Source organism: Procambarus clarkii, chromosome 15, assembly GCF_040958095.1.
Source record: "Procambarus clarkii isolate CNS0578487 chromosome 15, FALCON_Pclarkii_2.0, whole genome shotgun sequence".
NCBI lineage: Eukaryota > Metazoa > Arthropoda > Malacostraca > Decapoda > Cambaridae > Procambarus > Procambarus clarkii.
Genome location: NC_091164.1, coordinates 45,009,006 through 45,027,357, shown reverse-complemented (window position 1 = coordinate 45,027,357; position 18,352 = coordinate 45,009,006). Strand labels below are relative to the sequence as shown.

General features: G+C 44.6%; 1 long non-coding RNA gene across 1 annotated transcript; it reads left to right on the top strand.

Moving 5' to 3' along the window:
- Positions 1-16,271: 16,271 nt before the first annotated feature.
- LOC138365147 (uncharacterized) lies at positions 16,272-17,790 on the top strand. The gene is made up of 3 exons (XR_011228695.1): positions 16,272-17,032; positions 17,176-17,304; positions 17,685-17,790. It is a non-coding gene; the product is annotated as an uncharacterized lncRNA (long non-coding RNA).
- The last annotated feature ends 562 nt before the right edge of the window (positions 17,791-18,352 follow it).

The following is an 18,352-nucleotide window of genomic DNA, read 5'->3' as shown; positions in this document are numbered from 1 at the left end:
ATAATTTTGGACAGTTTAAAATCTGTATTCCTAAATGTTAAAATTACACTTAGTGTTCATGTCCATGATGGTGACCAACTGTACAGGAGAATGTGCTTTTTCAAGACTGAAATTCATAAAAAAATCTGCTTCGTAGCACAATGATGCAGCATCGTTTGAACTAACTTGCGCTCAAGTGCGAGGAAAATGACAACCTGAAGACCATTGACTTCAAGACACTAATATCTTGTCCCCTAACTCCCCTTGCCACTTCGGGGGGGGGGGTTAATGGGTGTTTATGTAGCTTCAGGGCACCAATCCCCCCAGCCACAGGGCATGGCGAGAAGGCACCCCTAAGCATACCTAATACCATATCAAACACAAACTAAAATACACATAAATGGCAGATCTCATCACAACCCACAAGAGTTAAGATGATACTAATAACAAACAATAATAACCTGAAAAACAAACATATAATTATTGGAAAATTCTTTTGTATTCGGTTTTTTCTTATATGGACACAGCACACAAAGGGAGAGGTGAACAGTATATCATTAAAAAAGAACTAACGCTGAAGGCCAAAACAGCAAGCTGCCTAAGCGGCAGGATTGATGACTTGACATCGGCATACATGGAAAATTATTCACAGTGGAAGCTCCTAACAAGGCCCCGGAGCGGGAGGAATATCATGTATGCGCATGGGGGTCCCTCCGGTCGCCGCCTTACCCACTTGTGGGCTCCGGCCTGGTCATCCACCCTCTTGTGAGACACCATTTGGAGAAGTGGTACTCCAGATGACGACTCTGCTTAGATAGTTGGCTACCAGCTATCCTGGCTGCGGTTCACCTAAGCGAGACTATATTGACCCTTATGCACCCTGTGCACAGTGATCCTGAGGCTAAGGTGGTCTGCCCCTAGATGTGGTCTTGGACCATATTCTGTAAATGGAATATGTCCAGGTCAGGGCTTTCACAGAGCAAATCTCAAGGTCGCTCTTGGTGAGTCCCATATCCAGTAGACCACGCGCACTCTCTTTGCACCATCCTCCCCTCCAATTAAGGGTTATTGAAGAGGCGGATGCTGTGTGCTTCCCGGTATATTCCTTGACCTTTTGAAGGATCTCTGGGGTGCCGTGCTTGTCGCACTTGCTCTGATGTGGACGGGAGAGTGGGAAGTTATCAGCAGAGATCTGGGTGTCTAATATAAAGACCTCATCACCTTTGCAAGTTATGATGTCAGGCTTACAGAAGGTCCCTCCATCCGGTATATGGACTTCACGTTCCACCTCGAAACCTCTCTGCCGCAGGCGGACGGCTACGAACTGGGTGATATCGTCATGACGTTTCACCCGAGCCCCGTGTGTCTTGTGGCATGCCTGGGATATGTGACCCAGGGTTCCTGGTCTCCGACAAGCATCGCAGAGACCAGAAGCCTCGGGTCTACCCCTAGCAGCCCTAGACGGCGTGACTACAGCGCTTGCTCTAATCTGAATGGCGTGAGCAAAATCTCCTCCGCTTAGTAAACGGGTACCGGACGCGACCCACTTGTGGCAAGATGGAACCTCACAAGAGGACGCGAGGCCGGCACCGTCGACCATGCTATACAGTTTTGCTTTCCACTTCCTAGAGCGCTCAGTCGTTCTGTTAGAAGGGGTTCCGGCGGCCGTGGTTGGGTCTACCCATCGACGCATTCGCGCTTGGAACGCGGGTAGGAGAGCCGCTGCCACTACCACTGGATCCTCCGACTCTACTAACTCCCCGAGCCGCTTGTTCTTCTGTAGGCAGATTGATGTGGCAAAGTCGGGTATTCCTAGTCCACCGTCCTTCACGTCGGCATGAATATAGGCATTAGGAGTGTCATGAGGCAGCCGCAGCCAGCCACAAGTGGCATGCCGCAGCCGCCGATCAAGCCTCGCTAACTCCGTCTTAAACACGCGTCCGAGAACAAGCCGGTGGTTCATCTTGGAGATTAGGTGGTGTTTTAGTAGGTATAGCCTCTGTTGGGGTTTGAGTGGCGCCTTAGTGATGTTCATGAGGCCGTCGTCAAACAGGAAACCGTAGGATAAGCGTCTGCCCCCCAGCCCCGATAAGTATTCCTAAGTACTTATTCTCGTCCGCCACACTCATAGTACCGATTGCGTCGTCCCCGACGTAGTATGCCTTCCTGGTGGGGACATGCCACGTCTTGCGATGAGCATCGATAACTATGCTTAGCGTACGGCATTTCGCAGCATATACTTTAAGGCCAGAGCCACGCAGTGTGTGGCAAATACTTGTTATGAGTGTCTGTAGTCCGGCAGCCGTCTCTACTGCCACAACCAGATCGTCAGCGAATGCCAGTGCTGATATCTTTTCGCCTCCCAGTTCGACCCCTAGCCCCAAGACCCCTAACCCCGACCCCTAACCCCGACCCCTAACCCCGACCCCTAACTCTATGAAAAGAAATACCGCAAATGCTTGTTATAATAAAACGTTCGTAGTAATTTCATACTCTACCATCTAATCTGTGTAGCTTACTGAGTATTATTGTGTTTTTCAAGCCTTGTTTGTAGTTCAAATGTTTATCATGTTGATTATTTGCTGCTCTTCAGCATGTTTTCAATGTTGTAACACCAGTTTAGTTGAAGTGCCAATAAAATAAATATGTGTAATATTATCGACCATTTACTTTTTATTCCTGAGAGTGGTTGTCGTAGAAACCCCAGCACACTGGTTTGCCCAGGGGCCCATAATGCTGTTATAAGGCCCTGAACCAAAGAATTAATAATATACAATATATGAATAGATTCCTGTTAATACTATATCCACACTTGTCTCTCATTTTTTTTTTTTTGCAGGGCTATTCGTGCACGGGCCCTAAGCCTCTGGCTGGCCCACTAAGTGTTGTTTGTTTCTGTTTTACTTGGGCGGAGTTTGAGTATTTATTACTCGTATGGTCGCTTTAGTAAGATTTTGCCATATGTGTTTAACAACTTCTTCTGCTCTGTCGAATTTAAGTTGAAATCTTAATGGGTTTGTAACTGTGCACTGTGTTAGATAATGTTCCAGTGATCTGTCTGGCATTTCTCCATAGTGTTGACATTTCCTCTCATCTTCCGGAACCTGTAAGCCTATGTCCCATGCACATGGGTATCCAAGCCTGATGCGATGTAAGTGTACTTCTATTGCTCTACTGCTCCCTTTCATAAAACTAAGGGGTTCGTAGTTGGTTGAATTCTTGTACCAACCCGCAGATCCTGATGTTCCCACTGCTGTGTTGTGGTCACGGTACATCTTTTGCATTGCTCTGTTTCTAATTACTTTCTTAATCTGTGGTTGACTCTGTGGTATGTAAATGTCTACATTTCTTCTCTTAGTTGCAAGTTTTGCAGCTTCGTTTGCAATGGAATTTCCTATTATTCCCACATGACTTGGCACCCAGTTGATAAGTACCCGTCGGTCATGTCGTTTGAGTGTTTGCATTAATGAAATGACATTTGTGATCAGATGTATGTTATCACATATGTGTTGTTGTTGCAAGGTTTCAATGGCGGTGGTCGAATCTGTATGTATGATAACATGTTGTCGGTGTTCAGCAAGAGCATGTTCCGAAGCCATTTGAATGGCTAGCATCTCTGTAAAGTCGAAAACCCATTTGAGAGCCTCCAACTATTTACAGAGTTTCCTATTTTAACTGCAGCTCCGGTTTCTTGTCCCTGCTGGTCTACTGATCCATCTGTGAAGTAGGTGAAGCTGTCGGATGCCATGTTTGCTTCTATATGCATCTGTGCAATGTTACGTAGCAGATGAGGATTTGTAAGGTTCTTTTTTCCTTCAATAACTATAATCTTAAAGTCTGCTGGAGGAGATTCCCAAGGGGCTTGCATAACAAAGTCTGCATGTATTTCATCGACACCCGTCTCAGTGACTGTGTTTGTTATATCGAATGTATTGATGGTGTTTATCGCACAATGGGTCCACCTGTTGCTATTGTAGGCTCTTCTGTCCAGAGTTAGTGCTCCAGTGATTATATCTTTAAGTGAACTGATTCTAGGTCTAGTCAATATCTTGATCAGCATGCACGCAGCAATCCCTTTTACCATTATTTCAATTGACGTTAGCTTGGTTTCTAGTCTTAGGATCAGTATTTTAGTCCATCAGGCATAAACACATATTTGGTGAAGCCAAGTATGTGTTTATGCAGGTCTCCACTCTTCCACAGTGGAGACCTTTTTAAGACCTTCCGTTCTGCAGTTTTACTAATGCATGATGTTAATGAAATGGGTCTGTAATTGCCAGGTTCTTTCGGCTTAGGAATTGGTATGATGTCTGCTTTTCTCCAAGTGGTCGGTAGTTTGCCTTGCTGCCAAGATGCATTGATGACGTCCAATATTCCTTGTTCTCCAGCAGGACCTGCATGTGCTATCATTGAGTATGTAATGTTATCAGCACCTGGTGCAGTGTCCTTACCACCTTCTTTGGCTCTGATTAGTTCTTGTTTGGTGAAGGGACAGTCACATTCGTCATTTATAGCTAATGCTCTCATGAATGACTGTCAACCTCTCTTGTTTTAATTGTTCTTGCTGCCTTCCGACCATTGCAAGAAGCTGATATGAAGCTGTTCTTTCTGCAAATTGGCGAGCAATTAAATGAGCATTAAAATCTCTCAGCCTCCTGCAATAGTTGAATACATGTCTGTGGTCGGGCTGGTCGACCTGATATAGTTTTAATCTGACCCAATATATTACCAAGACTACTATGTTCATTTAGAATTTGACACCACTCAAACCATCTTGCCTCCTTTACTTCTAGAGAAACTCGTCTTGCTTCAGATATCACCGCTCTTAGCAGAGTTCTTCCTTCTGGTGTGGGGTTTCTCTTTAGATGTTTTCTGAAGATGTTGACTCTGTGGTTCTGTTCTTTAACTTCATTACAATAGAACCAATAGTTCTTTCGCTTTGTGTTTCCTGTGATAATGATTGGAATAGCTTTGTTTGCAGCAGTTGCAATGGCTTTCTGCAGATTGGTCTCGTGTATGTTCAAATCCTCAGGTGGCGAATATGTTGCATACCATTTTTCAAGTTCTTCTTGGTATATATTCCAATTGGCTTTTCGTAAATTCCACCTAGGTTGTGCAGGTGGTGTAGGAGGTCGTTCTATGTTTAGTGTTGTGACAGTAGCATAGTGGTCAACGGTGATCACCGGGTCTACTTCCCACTTCGCCTGATGCTTGAGTGCTGTTGAGATTAATGTAAGATCAAGGGAACCTCCTAGAATGTGAGTGGGTTCCCCAGTGTTGAGAAGCGTAATTTCATTTACTTCTCGCAGAGCTGCAGTTAAATGGCGCCCATCTGCATTGGCTGGCCCAGTCGCACCTAACTCTTGATGATGAGCATTAAAAATCCCCAGCAATAATTTCATTTTCCTGCGTGGTCAAGGCAAGCACTGCCTCTGCTTCTAGTTTACTTGACGTCTAGGGGGCTTGTAAACGTTGTATATGAGGAACTAAATATTAGCAATATTCACAGTTACAATAGTACAATAAATTAACGCACTCAGGATGAGTGTGGGTGCATAATAAACTACGGCTTACATGATGAGTGTGGGTGCATAATAAAGTACGGCTTACATGATGAGTGTGGGTGCACAATAAACTACCTTTCACAGGATGACAAGGGTGCACAATATACTACTGCTCACAGGATGAGTGTGGGTGGACAATAAACTACCGCTCACAGGATGAGTGCTAGTGCACAAAAAACTATCGCTCACAGTATGATTGTTGGTGCACAATAAACTATGGCTCACAGGATGAGTGTTGGTGCATCATAAACTACCACTCACATGATGAGACCATGTGCACAATAAACTAACACTCTCAGGATGAGTGCGGGTGCATAATAAACTACCGCTCACAGAATGAGTGCAGAAGCTCAAAAAACTATGGCTCACAAAATGAGTGCGGGAGCACAATAAACTACCGTTCACAGGACGAGTGCGGGTGCACAATAAATTGCCGGTCACAGGATGAGTGCTGGTGCACAATAAACTACCATTCACAGGATGAGTGCTGGTGCACAATAAACTACTGCTCACATAATAAGGCTGGTGCACAATAAACTACTGCTCACAGAATAAGGCTGGTGCACAATAAACTACAGCTCACAGAATGAGTGCTGATACACAAAAAACTACCGCTCACAGGATGAGTGCGGGTGCACATTAAACTACTGCTCACAGAATAAGGGTGGTGCACAATAAACTACTGCTCACAGGATGAGTGCTGGTGCACAATAAACAACTGCTCACAGAATGAGTGCTGTTACACAAAAAACTACCGCTCACAGGATGAGTGCGGGTGCACAATAAACTACTGCTCACAGAATAAGGCTGGTGCACAATAAACAACTGCTCACAGGATGAGTGCTGGTGCACAATAAACTACCGCTCACAGAATGAGTGTGCACAGTAAACTACCGCTCACAGGTTGAGTGTTGGTGCACAGTAAACTACTGCTCACTGGTTGAGTGCTGGTGCACAATAAACTACTGCTCACAGGGTGGGTGCTGGGGCACAATAAACTACTGCTCACAGGATGAGTGCTGGTGCACAATAAACTACAGATCACAGGATGATTACGGGAGCACAATAAACTACCGGTCAGTGGATGAGTGCTAATGCACAATAAACTACCGCTCAAAGGATGAGTGCGGGTGCATAATAAACTATCGCTCACAGGATGAGTAAGGGGTGTTCAATGAACTTCTGCTTACAGGATGAATGAGGGTGTACAGTAAACTACCGCTCACAGCATGCATGCAGGAGCACAATAAACTCACGCTCACATGATGAGTGCGGGTGCACAATGAACTACCGTTCAATCTATGAGTGCAGGAGCATAATAAACAACGACTCACGGGATGAGTGAGAGTGCACAATAAACTACCGCTCAAAGGATGAGTGCGGGAGTGCGGGAGTGTTCAAGAGAGAACTGGATAAGCACCTCCAAAGGATACCTGATCAACCAGGTTGTGGCTCATACGTCAGGCTGCGAGCAGCCGCGTCCAACAGCCTGGTTGATCAGTCCGGCAACCAGGAGGCCTGGTCGACAACCGGGCCGCGGGGACTCTAAGCCCCGGAAGCACCTCAAGGTAACCTCAAGGTAAGGGAGCACAATAAACTACCGCTCCCACGATGAATGAGGGTGCACAGTAAACTTGTGCTCACAAGATGAGTGTGTGTGCAGAATAAACTACCGCTCACAAGATGAGTAAGAGGTCAACAATGAACTACCGCTCACAAGATGATTGCAGGAGTGCAGTAAACTACCGCTCACAGGATGATTGCAGGTGCACAATAAATTACAGCTTACAAGATGAGTGTGGGTGCACAAAAAACAACCATTCAAACGATAGGTGTGGGTACACAATAAACTACCGCTCACAGGATGAGTGAGGGTAATTAATAAACTATTGCTGACAGGATGAGTGAGGGTGCACAATAAACTAACGCTCACAGAATGAGTGCGGGAGCACAATAAACTTCTGTTCACAGGATGAGTGTTGGTTTACAATTAACTACCGCTCATAGGATGAGTGTGGGTGCACAATAAACTACTGCTCACAGGATGAGTGCTGGTGCACAATAAACTACCTTTCACAGGATGAGTGCTGGTGTACAATAAACTACCGCTCACAGGATGAGTGTGGGTACACAATAAACTACCTTTCACAGGATGACAAGGGTGCACAATATACTACTGCTCACAGGATGAGTGTGGGTGGACAATAAACTACCGCTCACAGGATGAGTGCTAGTGCACAAAAAACTATCGCTCACAGTATGATTGTTGGTGCACAATAAAGTATGGCTCACAGGATGAGTGTTGGTGCATCATAAACTACCACTCACATGATGAGACCATGTGCACAATAAACTAACACTCTCAGGATGAGTGCGGGTGCATAATAAACTACCGCTCACAGGATGAGTGCAGAAGCTCAAAAAACTATGGCTCACAAAATGAGTGCGGGAGCACAATAAACTACCGTTCACAGGACGAGTGCGGGTGCACAATAAATTGCCGGTCACAGGATGAGTGCTGGTGCACAATAAACTACCATTCACAGGATGAGTGCTGGTGCACAATAAACTACTGCTCACATAATAAGGCTGGTGCACAATAAACTACTGCTCACAGAATAAGGCTGGTGCACAATAAACTACAGCTCACAGAATGAGTGCTGATACACAAAAAACTACCGCTCACAGGATGAGTGCGGGTGCACAATAAACTACTGCTCACAGAATAAGGGTGGTGCACAATAAACTACTGCTCACAGGATGAGTGCTGGTGCACAATAAACAACTGCTCACAGAATGAGTGCTGGTACACAAAAAACTACCGCTCACAGGATGAGTGCGGGTGCACAATAAACTACTGCTCACAGAATAAGGCTGGTGCACAATAAACAACTGCTCACAGGATGAGTGCTGGTGCACAATAAACTACCGCTCACAGAATGAGTGTGCACAGTAAACTACCGCTCACAGGTTGAGTGTTGGTGCACAGTAAACTACTGCTCACTGGTTGAGTGCTGGTGCACAATAAACTACTGCTCACAGGGTGGGTGCTGGGGCACAATAAACTACTGCTCACAGGATGAGTGCTGGTGCACAATAAACTACAGATCACAGGATGATTACGGGAGCACAATAAACTACCGGTCAGTGGATGAGTGCTAATGCACAATAAACTACCGCTCAAAGGATGAGTGCGGGTGCATAATAAACTATCGCTCACAGGATGAGTAAGGGGTGTTCAATGAACTTCTGCTTACAGGATGAATGAGGGTGTACAGTAAACTACCGCTCACAGCATGCATGCAGGAGCACAATAAACTCACGCTCACATGATGAGTGCGGGTGCACAATGAACTACCGTTCAATCTATGAGTGCAGGAGCATAATAAACAACGACTCACGGGATGAGTGAGAGTGCACAATAAACTACCGCTCAAAGGATGAGTGCGGGAGTGCGGGAGTGTTCAAGAGAGAACTGGATAAGCACCTCCAAAGGATACCTGATCAACCAGGCTGTGGCTCATACGTCAGGCTGCGAGCAGCCGCGTCCAACAGCCTGGTTGATCAGTCCGGCAACCAGGAGGCCTGGTCGACAACCGGGCCGCGGGGACTCTAAGCCCCGGAAGCACCTCAAGGTAACCTCAAGGTAAGGGAGCACAATAAACTACCGCTCCCACGATGAATGAGGGTGCACAGTAAACTTGTGCTCACAAGATGAGTGTGTGTGCAGAATAAACTACCGCTCACAAGATGAGTAAGAGGTCAACAATGAACTACCGCTCACAAGATGATTGCAGGAGTGCAGTAAACTACCGCTCACAGGATGATTGCAGGTGCACAATAAATTACAGCTTACAAGATGAGTGTGGGTGCACAAAAAACAACCATTCAAACGATAGGTGTGGGTACACAATAAACTACCGCTCACAGGATGAGTGAGGGTAATTAATAAACTATTGCTGACAGGATGAGTGAGGGTGCACAATAACCTAACGCTCACAGAATGAGTGCGGGAGCACAATAAACTTCTGTTCACAGGATGAGTGTTGGTTTACAATTAACTACCGCTCATAGGATGAGTGTGGGTGCACAATAAACTACTGCTCACAGGATGAGTGCTGGTGCACAATAAACTACCTTTCACAGGATGAGTGCTGGTGTACAATAAACTACCGCTCACAGGATGAGTGTGGGTACACAATAAACTACCACTGACAGGATGAGTGCAGGTGCACAATAAACTACCGCTCACAGGATGAGTGCTGGTGCACAATAAACTACCTTTCACAGGATGAGTGTGGGAGCGCAATAAACTACCGCTCACAGGGATGAGTTTGGGTGCAGAATACACTACCGCTCACAGAATGAGTGCGGGGGCACAATAAACTATGGCTTACATGATAGTTACATGATAGTGATAGAAAGCGGTAGTTTATTATGCACCCACAGTCATCCTGTGAGCGGTAGTTTATTGTGCACCCGCACTCGTCCTGTGAGCGGTAGTTTATGTTGCACCTGCACTCATCCTGTGACTCGTACTTTATTGTGCACCAGTACTCATCCTGTGAGGGGTAATTTATTGTGCTCTCGCACTCATACTGTGAGCGGTAGCTTATTGTGCACCCTCACTCATCCATTGAGCGGTAGTTTATGTTGCACCCAAACTCATCCTGTGAGGGGCATTTCATTGTAAACCCCTCTCTCATCCTATGAGCAGTAGTTTATTGAACACTTGCACTTATCCAGTGAGCGGTAGTTTATTGTGCACCCACACTTGTCCTTTGAGTTGTAGTTTTTTCGAAATCCGCATTCATCCTGTGAGTGGTAGTTTACTGTGCACCCGCACTCCACCTGTGTGTGGTAGTTTACTGTGCACCAGCACTCATCCTTTGAGCGGTAGTTTATTGTCCACCTACTTTCATCCTGTGAGCGGTAGTTTACTGTACACCCGCATTCATCCTGTGAGCGGTAGTTTATTGTCCACCTACACTCATGCTGTGAGCAGTAGTTTACTGTACATGCGCATTCATCCTGTGAGCGGTAGTTTTTTGTACATCCGCACTCATCCTGTGAGCGGTAGTTTACTGTGCATTAGCACTCATCCTGTGAGCAGTAGTTTATTGTGCACCTGCATTCATCCTGTGAGTGGTAGTTTACTGTACACCTGCACTCATCCTGTGAGCGGTAGTTTATTGTGCACCTGCACTCATTCTGTGAGCGGTAGTTAACTGTGCATAAGCAGTCATCCTGTGAGCATTAGTATATTGTACACCTACACTCATCCTATGATTGGTAGTTTACTGTGCACCAGCACTCCTCCAGTGAGTAGTAGTTTCTTGTGCACCAGCACTCATTCTTGGAGCGGTATTTCATTGTGCTCCTGCACTCATTCTGTGAGTGGTAGTTTAATGTGTATCTGCACTCATCCTGTGAGTGGTAGTTTCTTGTGCACCCGCATTCATTCCTTGAGCGGTATTTCATTATGCTCCCGCACTCATCCTGTGAGTGGTAGTTTATTGTGCACCCTAACTCATCCTTTTAGCAGTAGTTTATTGAACACCCGCACTCATCCAGTGAACGGTAGTTGATTGTTCACCCGCACTCGTCCTTTGTGTGGTAGTTTTTTGTAAATCCGCACTCATTCTGTGAGTGTTAGTTTACTGTTCACCCACACTCATCCTGTGAGCGGTAGTTTATTGTGCATCCGCATTCGTCCTGTGAGTGGTAGTTTACGATGCACCTTCACTCATCCTGTGAGTCGTAGATTATTGTGCACCAGCACTCATCCTGTGAGTGGTAGTTTATTGTTCAGCCACAATCATACTTTGAGCAGTAGTTGTTTAAGGACCCTACACTCATCCTGTGAGCGGTAGTTTATTGTGCACTCGAACTCATCCGGTGAGCGGTAGTTTATTGTGCACTCGAACTCATCCGGTGAGCGGTAGTTTATTGTGCGCCAGCATTCATCCTATGAGCAGTAGTTTATTGTGCACCCGCACTCATCCTGTGATCGGTAGTTTATTGTGCTCCCAACCTCATTCTGTGAGCCATAGTTTATTGTGCACCTGCACTCATACTGTGAGCGGTAGTTTATTATGCACCCACACTCATCCTGTGAGCGGTAGTTTATTGTCCACCTGCACTCATCCTATGAGCGGTAGTTTATTGTGCACCTGCACTCATCCTGTGAGTGGTAGTTTATTGTGCACCAGCACTCATCCTGTGAACGGTAGTTTATTGTGCTCCCACACTCGTCTTGTAAGCCGTAGTTTATTGTACACATGCAATTATCCTGTGAGCGGTTGTTTACTGTACACCTGAAGTCATCGGGTGAGCGGTAGTTCACTGTACACCCCTCAATCATCCTGTGAGCGGCAGTTTATTGTACTCCCATACTCATCCTGCCAGCAATAGTTTATTGAACACCCGCACTCATCCTCTGAGCGGTAGTTTATTGTGCACCAGCACCTATAGTTTGAGTTGTAGTTTTTTGTGCTGTAATAACCGCTGTACCATTGTAATCACCCTGAACCTTTCAATTGTAATCATTCTCTGTACACTGTGATCGTCTCTCTCTTCACTCAATACCCCAACTTAACACTGTTACAGTCCAGTATGACCCCTCACTGGACGGCCACGAATATAAACTGAATATTAAATGAGGAGGACATAACAAGGATAGGGGTTATTAATTTGTTACTAATTATAAAATAAAAACATTAAACACTTCCACCACCTTCCAAACATATATGAATGTGTCTAAAATTATTGGTCCCCAGGAAGGAAGGGACTCAATAATCAGGGAACTCAAAGTGTAAGTCAATGAATCTTCATGGATTAATACTGTAATCTTACTGAACTGAACGTGAGATCCTAGAACGATTTCACTATTCATAAGATGGAGAACACAGGGGAATTTCTAACACAGCAATTGGAAATCACAAGAATGAATAACACAGTCATTAATCAAAGGGAACGGATAACTAAACACAAAATAAAAACAAATAAATTATTTTATTATATGAACCAGTATATTTAAATCAAAATTGAAATATAGCCTACTCTAAATAAAACTATCCTATGAGGCAATGTAATGTACTACCAATGTTACACAATTCAAAGTGCACATCTACCTTCAATACTGCAGCTTGCCAAAGGATGTTGATTGGCTGCCCGCAGGTCTTTTGATCTGTACCTCAGTCAAGGTCCCAAGACACGCTAACATTTCTTTATTAAAATCGCTTACCAGTGGGACAGGCTCCACCCCCTAGTTCCTAGGCCCAAATTAACTCCGCCAATCACAAGCCTATGGCCAATGGATTTAAACATGACTAGGTGCTCTAGAAACCGGGCCAATGGCATGGGTAGGCACTACCCTGAGGGACTCTGCCTCTCTACTCAACCAATGAACACAGGGTGTCACTCTTAGGCCAGCCAAACTCTTGACTTAGCTCCGCCCCCTAGGCTCATGGGACATAGGCCTGTTCTGAAAGTTCTGTTTTACTCCCGTAGGATCATGAACCATTTCCACGCTACAACAGGAAAACCCAACGGCCGAAAGGCTCCATCCCCCTCACTCGAAACTTGAGAATTACGGTAATTTGTCAATGTTCTAAAACTGTCAACTGGAGTGGCGACGGCAGGAGGAGAGGGGAAACGGGTTGGAAAAGGGGGATTGGAAATGACTGGGAGACAACTGATTTGGAAAAGATTGGAGACATAAGGATTGGGGAACAATTGACTTGACCACTGGCCTAGGGTAATCTGACTCTGGCAAGAAGGGGAACTGCCCGCAGGGAGGGGAGAATGACCAGAGGTCGGACTGAGGACTGACAAATCCATTACAACTCCCCCTCCTCGGAAATTAAGAAATTTGTGTGTAAAGAAGTTTAAGACACAAAATTCTTATCCAGAACCCTGACCAATCATAATCATAACTCCAAAAACAACATTTAACTCAACAATAAATGACCCAATGCCTCAAAACAACAGAAATAATTATCTAATCCTAACTAATTCCATACAATCCTCCAAAACAAATAATGGCACCCCTAAAAGGTGTGTCCCAGCATGTATACATACATAACAACCACAGTAATAATACATAAAACATAAGGACAGAGACCGTCCCTATACTCCTGGCTGTCCACTTGGATGCAGCCCCGTACCCTTCCAACTACCTGGAAGACTAAACATCCTATACCTGTCTTGATATAGTAACAAATAACTGGAAAAATCCAAACCTAACAATTAATAACTAGCTAAAATCAGCCGATAGCCTTCAGCTATCCCAGTATTCACCTGGAATAAAGATCAAACACATCATAGCACATCACATAGAAACATTAAAAAAATCAATGTTTTATTAAAGGTCTAAATTAATTTAAAAATATATGTCAAAATAGAGGAACACTACCTCTCAGGGACCTAGTGTTCCACTCCACACCTGTGGCACTGTCCACCACAGCGCATCCCGATCTTAAAATCTAAAGAGAATACACAAAAAATATTTTTTTATTAAAAAAATTCAATGTCCACAGACATGTCTCTTAACCAACAACAACATACTGGATATAAGTTCCTCAAACTCCTAATATCCCAGAGTTCATACTCCAGTCCACTACAACAGCGGGTGAACCCATTTTTCAGTCTGTGTACCACACCCTTATTGTTCAGTAAACCACAAAAAAATATATGTATAACTATCAGTATCTAGGATCTAGAAAAATCTAGATAAAGTTCCCCACTGATCAACGTTTCTAGAGACCCTACTAGATGGTTCTCAAACCAGTTCACTCATACAACTTATCTAGAGACAGGGTCATTTTCTAGTAACAATTTTCTAAATGTTCACTTTCTAGATTTATTTCTCTATTTCACTAGTTCTAGTTTTCAACATTTACTACTGTTCCAGAGAACTTTCCGAAGGTGTATAGGTGCTTACTATCAGAAGGAAAATTAAAAGTTGAACTAACTGTTCAGAGTTAACACAGTTTACTATATTAATAGCGTTTATGTTTATATGAAACTTTTCTATAAAGAAATTCTCTCGTTCGTTCCTGGTGACATCTCCATGCTGTAGATTCCGGCGACTACCTCATGCTGCTTGAAGATCCTGGTCGTCTAAAAGTTCCATTTCTGGCCTCGGCCAACTGCGGACAGTACAGGGGGTCTCGTACTACCCGCACCTGACTTGAGTGACAGCTGGCGGCTGTCAGCTCAGGTGGACCCCGCTAACAGGAACCCGGGTTCACCTCTTCTTATCGCTCCCCAAACAGTCATGATGGATTGTTGTTAACCATGGCTGCCACAGTAGGGCACAGCTTCGACGTGTCACGATGTCTCGCGTTGGCAGTGAGGTTCGAGTGGCGTTGAAGAGGGTGGCATGGTGACAGGACAAGTGGGCCCTGCCTCAGCTCCTGGGCGACGTCATCTACAGGCGTTTACTTGTTATCCCGGTACTACTGGGCCGGTACACCTTCCGTGCAACCCCTCGTGCAGCTGAGCTTGGGCCGAGGTACAGGATTGTACCTCTTCTGGCGATTCAGCAGCACTCTGTAGGGGTAGTGCTGTTCGTACCCGGGACCACCGTGTTGCTACATGTTTCCCACAGACGACGCAAGCGCAGGTTTTGAGAGCTGACAAGTCGTTGCAATTGCCGTTCTTCTTCGTAGACCACTCGTCTTCCACTTCCGGTTTTCCCACAGTCTTGACTACGCGGCTGGTGGGCTTGGTTGGTGACCTTGAGACAGCTAGTCCACGGCTGTGATGGTGACTGACTCTGCTCCGTGAAGACAGCATGGCTGGAGTGGGACAACCTCGTTAGTGACGTGAGGTGTCGGCCGGGTGACTGTACGCCAGTCACCCCTTCCGGATAACCAATTGACGAGTTACCGGGTACAAGGGGGAGGACTTTATGTAACGTGCCTCAGACCCCGATCTTATCAGCCAGGTGGGTCATCCCCAGACCTGCTGATCTCGATCCTTGGTTCACGTGTGACTGGGAGGCTGGAACTGGTGTACCATCAGACCTGAGAAAGACAGTCAACAACAAATGGCGGAAGCATGGATATTACTCTGAGGTACAGGAAATTGGAAACCCCAGAGCAAGGCAAGTATGCTACCTGAGTCATGTACATCAGTAAATACACACCATTGCCTCTGCAGGATAATTATTATGAAATTACTAAACCTGACTAGGGGAGATCATTAACAATTTACTGTGCCGCTCGCGACCTTGTTACCATAGGGTGACAAGATTGAGCTTGACTACTGATGAGGTCTGACAGGAGATCATCCTCATCATCTGACTCAGCACTTGGATCATAAGACAGGTCAGGAATTAGACTTGCTGAAGGCAGCTCTAGTTCCTCCCTCGCGTGATAAGGTTTTAACTTATTAATGTGAATCGTTCTCTCAACTTGGTCTTCAAAAATGCCTTTAATAACAAAATTACCCGAATCTTTTCTTTCCATTACTCGGTAAGGGCCCCGCCATCTAGGTGCAAGTTTCCTACTTTGATTGGCAGGAGCCGCCTCATTAACTCTCAACACAAGACTCCAGACTTTCAACTCAAGAGGTCGTACCTTTTTGTCATAATGCTGAGCATAGCGGTCTCGTGCTGTCTTGGAAGCCCTAGCTGCAATTCTCCATGCATTTCTCATCTTATTTAAAACTTCTGATGGGTAATCTTCCCCATATACGATATTATGTCTGTTAAGAGGGCGTTATCATTGTTTGGCCGAAAAAATTCGGCCAAACACGAAAAATTTATAAAAATACTACAACGTTCTGGCAACACCGTGGTGCAAACCGTTTAATGTTATGATAATAAATAACGTAATTACAGCAAATTTTCCAGCCGCAATTGCCCGAAATCTGGTCCTCGCGGCTCGGGTGCGCCGTAGGGTGATGCGTCATACGTTGTAAGCGTCTAGTATTTCGCAATAGAGTGGAGAATATCTTGTTATGCATATACAAATTATAAACACACTCGCTGGCAACTGTCTTCTGTGAGAGGGAGGGGCTATAATCCGATTTACTGGTTTAGTCACCCTCTCAGTGTCTGTGCCGGCGGTCGCATGCCTGACGCGCTCGCACAGATCGTATTTTCTTGCATATACTGCACAATGGATATAGTATCGGACAAGAAGAAAGCTCTAAAGGCAAGAGCTCTACGCGTTAGCCAAGTAAAGAAGGAGCGTAAAGCCACACTGAGGCAAAACAAGAGTTCCCTTGAGTGAAGAGAGAGGGCAGCCTCCCGCCCCCACAACACACTACCTCGCCTCACACCCAGGCACCCACACCTCCTGTGGCACCTGCCACACCTCTGTGGCACCTGCCACACCTCCTGCTGCACATGCCACACCACCTGCGGCACCTGCCACACCACCTGCGGCACCTGCCACTCAAGATCTTAGACCTGCAACTCAAGACGTTCTCCCTCTTGATGTTGCAAGATGTTGCATATTTCAGACCAATTATATTAGGTTAGTATGTATTATGTTTTATATCTTGATACTATATCATAAATAATTGTAAATATAAAGCTGCTGTCTTTTTTTTAATTTTTTTTATTTTTTTTTTTTAATTTTTTTTTTTTTAATAATTTTTTTTTTTTTTTTTTTATCAGGCAATCTTCATGGAACTTACACACCTTACTGAAGGAATGCCAATCTACAAGGGTGGTAATTTTGATTGAAATTGGTAGTTCATCAACCTCAGCCAAAGGTGGCTGAACTTTGACCTTCATTTTTTACAGGTAACTAATTTGCAACTATATGGTTGAATAACTTTTTTATTTATTATTCAATTTACATGGAACTTGCACATTATATGTAGAGTCTGTGCCTCTAAAAACTCAAGTTATATATTTCCCCTAAGATCATTTATTGATTTTATATATATTTATAAACATCATTTTGTTGCATAATTTTTTGGGTGAACTTTGAAAATTTGTATTATTGCACTAAATAGGTTTGGGATAATAATGCCACTAGACAACCTTTATTATATAGTATTGTGATAGCTGAGTATCATAGAAATAATATCAGTTGATATTTGTATTTGTTATATCAACTTTAAAACATGTAAAAAAATGGTTAAAAAAAGTTTTTTTTTTTTTTCTCCCTCTCTATTTAGGCTGCGATGCTGAAACTTGGACCACTTGCAGCCCTCTTCACGTGTAACACGTCAATAAATTTTCATTGCACTAGAACAACTTTTATGAACCCTAACTATCGCCCCCTTAAGCAGACCTGATGGGAAATTACATGAATGATCTGTGAACAGCAAAAGGGGTTGGGTGTTAATGGACTGATGGATGGCAGTGTTCAGAGCCAGCTGGACATAGGGGAGTTGTTCGTCCCAGGCATTCACATCATGCTCTGCAAGAATTGAGAGCATATCTTTAACTGACCGGTTCGTCCGTTCTGTCATACCGTTAGCCTGAGGGTGATAAGCCGTAGTGAATGCTGAAGTGGTTTCTACAATTTTGCATACGTCTCTAAAAATATTCCCATTAAATTCCTGACCTCAGTCAGAAACTAACACTTTAGGGGGACCGAATACAGTGACGAACCTATCTAAGAACGCCTTTGCAACAGTTCGTGAATCTTTCTGAGGCAATGCAATCAGTGTGGTGTACCTGGACAGGTGGTCTACCAATACCAATACGTAACGGTTTCCTGAATGACTGTGATGCAGATCAATCAGATCAGCCCCCACCCGATCTAAAGGTTCCAAAATTTCTGGGAATTCTTGCAATGGAGCTTGTACCTTAAGGGTACCTTTCCTCCTTTGACAATGAC